This window comes from Delphinapterus leucas, chromosome 2 (assembly GCF_059928025.1).
Source record: "Delphinapterus leucas isolate spDelLeu-1000000601 "Yukka" chromosome 2, BTC_Dleu_Yukka2, whole genome shotgun sequence".
In the NCBI taxonomy this organism is placed as follows: Eukaryota; Metazoa; Chordata; class Mammalia; order Artiodactyla; family Monodontidae; genus Delphinapterus; species Delphinapterus leucas.
The window spans coordinates 29,480,535-29,486,534 of NC_143130.1; positions in this window are offsets into that span (position 1 = coordinate 29,480,535).

Here is a 6,000-nt window from a genome sequence, read left to right on the forward strand (position 1 = left end):
TGGTATGTCGGTTTATCTCTGGACTTTCTTTTTTTTTTTCATTTTACAACTTTATTGGAGTATAATTGCTTTACAATGATGTGTTAGGTTCTACTGTATAACAAAGTGAATCAGCTATACATATACCACCATATCCCCTCCCTCTTGCATCTCTCTCCCACTGTCTCTATCCCACCACTTTAGGTGTTCACAAAGCACTGAGCTGATCTCCCTGTGCTATGTGGCTTCTTCCCAGTAGCTATCGATGTTACATTTGGTAATGTATATATGTCCATGTCACTCTCTCACTTTGTCCCAGCTTACCCTTCCCCCTCCCCGTGTGCTCAAGTCCTTTCTGTACGTCTGTGTCCTTAATCCTGTCCCGCCCCTAGGTTCTTCATAATTTTTTTTTCCTTTAGACTCCATATATCTGTGTTAGCACACGGTATTTGTTTTTCTCTTTCTGACTTACTTTACTGTGTAGGACAGTCTCTACGTCCATCCATCTCACTACAAATAACTCAGTTTTGTTTCTTTTTATGGCTGAGTAATATTCCATTGTATATATGTGCCAGATCTTCTTTATCCATTCATCAGTCGATGGACACTTAGGTTGCTTCCATGTCCTGGCTATTGTAAATAGAGATGCAATGAACATTGTTGAACATAACTCTTTTTGAATTATGGTTTTCTCAGGGTAAATGCCCAGTAGTTGGATTGCTGGGTCGTATGGTACTTCTAGTTTTAGTTTTTTAAGGAACCTCCATACTGTTCTCCCTAGTGGCTATATCAATTTACATTCCCACCAACACTGAAAGAGTGTTCCCTTTTCTCCAATAAATTCCTATCCAGCGTTTATTTTTTGTAGATTTTTTGATGATTGCCATTCTGACTGTTGTGAGTGATACCTCACTGTAGTTTTGATTTACATTTCTGTAACGATTAGTGATGTTCAGCATCCTTTCATGTGTTCGTTGGAAAGCTGTATATCGTCTTTGGAGAAATGTCTATTTAGGTCTTCTGCCCATTTTTGGATTGGGTTGTTTGTTTTTGTGATATTGAGCTACATGAGCTGCTTGTAAATTTTGGAGATTAATCCTTTGTCATTTGCTTCATTTGAAAATATTTTCTCCCATTCTGAGGGTTGTCTTTTCGTCTTCTTTATGTGTTCCTTTGCTGTGCAAAAGCTTTTAAGTTTCATTAGGTCCCATTTGTTTATTTTTGTTTTTATTTCCATTTCTCTAGGAGGTGGGTCAAATAGGATCTTGCTGTGATTTATGTCATAGAGTGTGCTGCCTATGTTTTCTTCTAAGAGTTTAATAGCGTCTGGTCTTAACATTTAGATCTCTAATCTATTTTGAGTTTATTTCTGTGTATGGTGTTATGGATGTTCTAATTTCATTCTTCTATGTGTAACTGTCCAGTTTTCCCAGCACCACTTACTGAAGAGACTGTCTTTTCTCCATTGTTTATCCTTGCCTCCTTTGTCATAGATGAGTTAGCCATAGGTATGTAGGTTTATCTCTGGGCTTTCTCCTGTTCCATTGATCTATATTTCTGTTTTGGTGCCAGTACAATATAGTCTTGATTACTGTAGCTTTGTAGTATAGTCTGAAGTCAGGAAGTCTGATTCCTCCAACTCTTAATTTCCCTCAAGACTCATTTGGCTATTTGGGGTGTTTTGTGTCTCCATACAAATTTTAAGATTTTTTTGTTCTAGTTCTGTAGAAAATGCCACTGATAATTTTATAGGGATTGCATTGAATCTGTAGATTGCTTTGGGTAGTATAGTCATTTTCACAATATTGATTCTTCTAATCCAAGCATATGGTTAATACTCCCATCTGTTTATATAATCTTTGATTTCTTTCAGCAGTGTCTTATAGTTTTCTGAGTATAGGACTTTGACCTCCTTAGGTAGGTTCATTCCTACATATTTTATTCTTTTTATTGTAATGGTGTATGGGATTGTTTCCTTAATTTCTCTTTCTGATCTTTCATTGTTAGTGTAGAGGAATGCAAGGGATTTCTGTGCATTAATTTTGTATCCTGCAACTTTATCAAATTCATTGATTAGCTCTTGTAATTTTCTAGTGTCATCTTTAGGATTCACTATGTGTAGTATCGTGTCATTTGCAAACAGTGAAAATTTTACTTCTTTTCCAATTTGTATTCCTTTTATTTCTTTTTCTTCTCTGATTGCTGTGTCTAAGACTTCCAAACCTATGTTGAATAATACTGGTGAGAGTGGACATCCTTGTCTTGTTCCTGATCTTAGAGGAAATTCTTGTAGTTTTTCACCATTGAGAATGATGTTTGTTGTGGGTTTGTAATATATGGCCTTTATTATGTTGAGGTAGATTCCCTCTATGTTCACTTTCTGGAGACTTTTTAATCATAAATGGGTGTTGAATTTTGTCAAAAGCTTTTCCTGCATCTATTGAGATGATATTTTTATTCTACAATTTGTTAATATGGTGTTTCACATTGATTGATTAGTGTATATTGAAGAATCCTTGCATCCCTGGGATAGACCCCACCTGATCATGGTGTATGATCCTTTTAATGTGTTGTTCAATTCTGTTTCCTAGTATTTTGTTGAGGATTTTTACATCTATATTCATCAGTGATATTGGTCTCTACTTTTCTTTTTTTGTAGTATCAATGTCTGGTTTTGGTATCAGTGTGGTGGTGGCCTCATAGAATGAGTGTGGGAGTGTTCCTTTCCCTGCAAATTTCGGAGGAGTTTGAGAAGGTTGGTTGTTAGCTCTTGTCTAAATATTTGACAGAATTCACCTCTGATGCCATCTGGTTCTGGACTTTTGTTTGTTGGAAGATTTTTAATCACAGTTTCAATTTCATTACTTGTGATTGGTCTGTTCATATTTTCTATTTATTCCTGTTTCAGTCTTGGAAGGTTATACCTTTCTAAGAATTTGTCCATTTCGTCCAGGTTGTCCATTTTATTGGCATAGAGTTGCTTGTAGAAGTCTCTTAGGATGCTTTGTATTTTTGTGGTGTCTGTTGCAACTTCTCCTTTTTCACTTCTAATTTTATTGATTTGAGTTCTCTCCCTCTTTTCCTTGAGTCTGGCTAACGGTTTATCATTTTTGTTTATCTTCTCAAAGAACCAGCTTTTAGTTTTATTGATCTTTGCTATTGTTTTCTTTGTTTCTATTTCATTTATTTCTGCTCTGATCTTTATGATTTCTTTCCTTCTACTAACTTTGGGTTTTGTTCTTCTTTCTCTAATTCCTTTAGGTGTAAGTTTAGATTATTTATTTGAGAGTTTTCTGGTTTCTTGAGGTAGGCTTGTATTGCTATAAACTTCCCTCTTAAGACTGCTTTTGCTGCATCCCATAGGTTTTGGATCATCATTTTTTTGTTGTCATTTTTCTCTAGGTTGTTTTTGATTTCCTCTTTGATTTCTTCAGTGATGTCTTGGTTATTTAGTGATGTATTGTTAAGCCTCCATGTGTTTGTGTTTTTTACGTATTTTTTCCCTGTTATTGATTTGTAATCTCATAACCTTGTGGTCGAAACAGATGCTTGATATGATTTCAGTTTTCTTAAATTTCCTGAGGCTTTATTTGTGACCCAAGATGTGATCTATCCTGGAGAGTATTCTGCGTGAAGTTGAGAAGAACATGTAATCTGCTGTTTTTGGATGGAATGTCCTATAAATATCAATTAAATCTATTTGGTCTATTGTGTCATTTAAAGTTTGTGTTTTCTTATTAATTTTTTGTCTGGATGATCTCCATTGGTGTAAGTAAAGGGTTAAAGTCCCCTGCTATTATTGTGTTACTGTGGATTTTCTCTTTTACAGCTGTTAGCAGTTGCCTTATGTATTGAGGTGCTCCTATGTTGGGTACATATATATTTATAATTGTTATATCTTCTTGGATTGATCCCTTGATCATTACATAGTGTCCTTCCTTGTCTCTTGTAACATTCTTTATATTAAAGTCTATTTTATCTGATATGAGTATTGCTACTCCAGCTTTCTTTTGATTTTCATTTGCATGGAATATCCTTTTCCATCCCCTCACTTTCAGTCTGTATGTTTCCCTAGGTCTGAAATGGGTCTCTTATAGACAACATATATATGGATCTTGTTTTTGTATCCATTCAGCAAGACTGTGTCTTTTGTTTGGAGCATTTAATCCATTCACATTTAAGGTAAATATTGATATGTATATTCCTATTACTATTTTCTTAATTGTTATGTGTTTGTTTTTGTAGATTCTTTTCTTCTCTTGTGTTTCCCACTTAGATAGGTTCCTTTAGCCTTTGTTGTAGAGCTGGTTTGGTGGTGCTGATTTCTCTTAGCTTTTGCCTGTCTGTAAAGCTTTTGATTTCTCCATCGAATCTGAATGAGATCTTGCTGTGTAGAGTTATTTTGGTTGTAGGTTCTTCCCTTTCATCACTTTAAATATATCAGCCCACTCCCTTCTGGTTTGTAGAGTTTCTGCTGAGAAATCAGCTGTTAACCTTATGGGAGTTCCCTTGTATGTTGTCATTTTTCCCTTGTGCTTTCAATAATTTTTCTTTGTCTTTAATTTTTGTCAGTTTGATTATTATGTGTCTCAGCATTTTTCTCCTTTGGTTTATCCTGCCTGGGACTCTGTGCTTTCTGGACTTGGGTGGCTACTATTTCCTTTTCCATGCTAGGGAATTTTCGACTATAATCTCTTCAAATAATTTCTCGGGTCTTTTCTCTCTCTCTCTTCACCTTCTGGGACCCCTATAATGCAAATTTTGTTGCGTTTAATGTTATCCCAGAGGTCTCTTAAGCTGTCTTCATTTCTTTTCATTCTTTTTTCTTTATTCTTTTCTGCAGCAGTGAATTCCACCTTTCTGTCTCCAGGCCACTTATCCGTTCTTCTGCCTCAGTTATTCTACTATTGATTCCTTCTAGTGTATTTTTGTGTGTGTGTGTGGTACTCGGACCTCTCACTTTTGTGGCCTCTCCCATTGTGGAGCACAGGCTCTGGACGCACAGGCTCAGCAGCCATGGCTCATGGGCCCAGCCGCTCCGCAGCATGTGGGATCTTCCCAGACCAGGGCACGAACCCGCATCCCCTGCATTGGCAGGTGGACTCTCAACCACTGCGCCACCAGGGAAGCTCCCTTCTAGTGTATTTTTCGTTTCAGTTATTGTATTGTTCATCTCTGTTTGTTTGTTCTTTAATTCTTCTAGGTCTTTGTTAACTATTTCTTGCATCTTCTCGATCTTTGCCTCCATTTTTTTTCCAAGGTCTTGGATCATCTTCACTATCACTATTCTGAATTCTTTTTCTGGAAAGTTGCCTATCTCCACCTCATTTAGTTGTTTTTCTGGGGTTTTTTCTTTTTCCTTCATCTGGTACAAATTCCTCTGCCTTTTCATTTTGTCTATCTTTCTGTGAATGTGGTTTTCCATCCACAGGCTGAAGAATTGTAGTTCTTCTTGCTTCTGCTGTCTGCCCTCTGCTGAATGAGTCTATCTTTGAGGCTTGTGCAGCATTCCTGATGTGAGGGACTGGTGGTGGGTGGAGCTGGGTGTTGCTCTGGTGGGCAGAGCTCAATAAAACTTTAATCCACTTGTCTGCTGATGCATGGGGCGGAGTTCCCTCTCTGTTGTTTGGCCTGAGGCGACCCAGAACTGTGGCCTACCTGGCTCTTTGGTGGGGCTACCTGCGGACTCTGGGGGGGCTCATGCTAAGGAGAACTTCCCAGAACTTCTGCTGCCAGTGTCCTTGTCCACACGGTGAGCCACAGTCACCCCCCGCCTCTGCAGGAGACCCTCTAAAACTAGCAGGTAGGTCTGCTCAGTCTCCTATGGTGTCACTGCTCCTTCCCTTGGGTCCTGATGTGCACACTACTGTGTGTGTCCTCCAAGAGTGGAGTCTCTGTTGTGACTCTATGTCTCTGAGTGGGGTTGTGACTCTACGTCTCTGAGTGGGGTTGAGACTCTGAGACTCTGAGTGGAGTCTCACAGACTCTGTGTCCTGTGAAACTTCGATGCTTTGTGGTTCT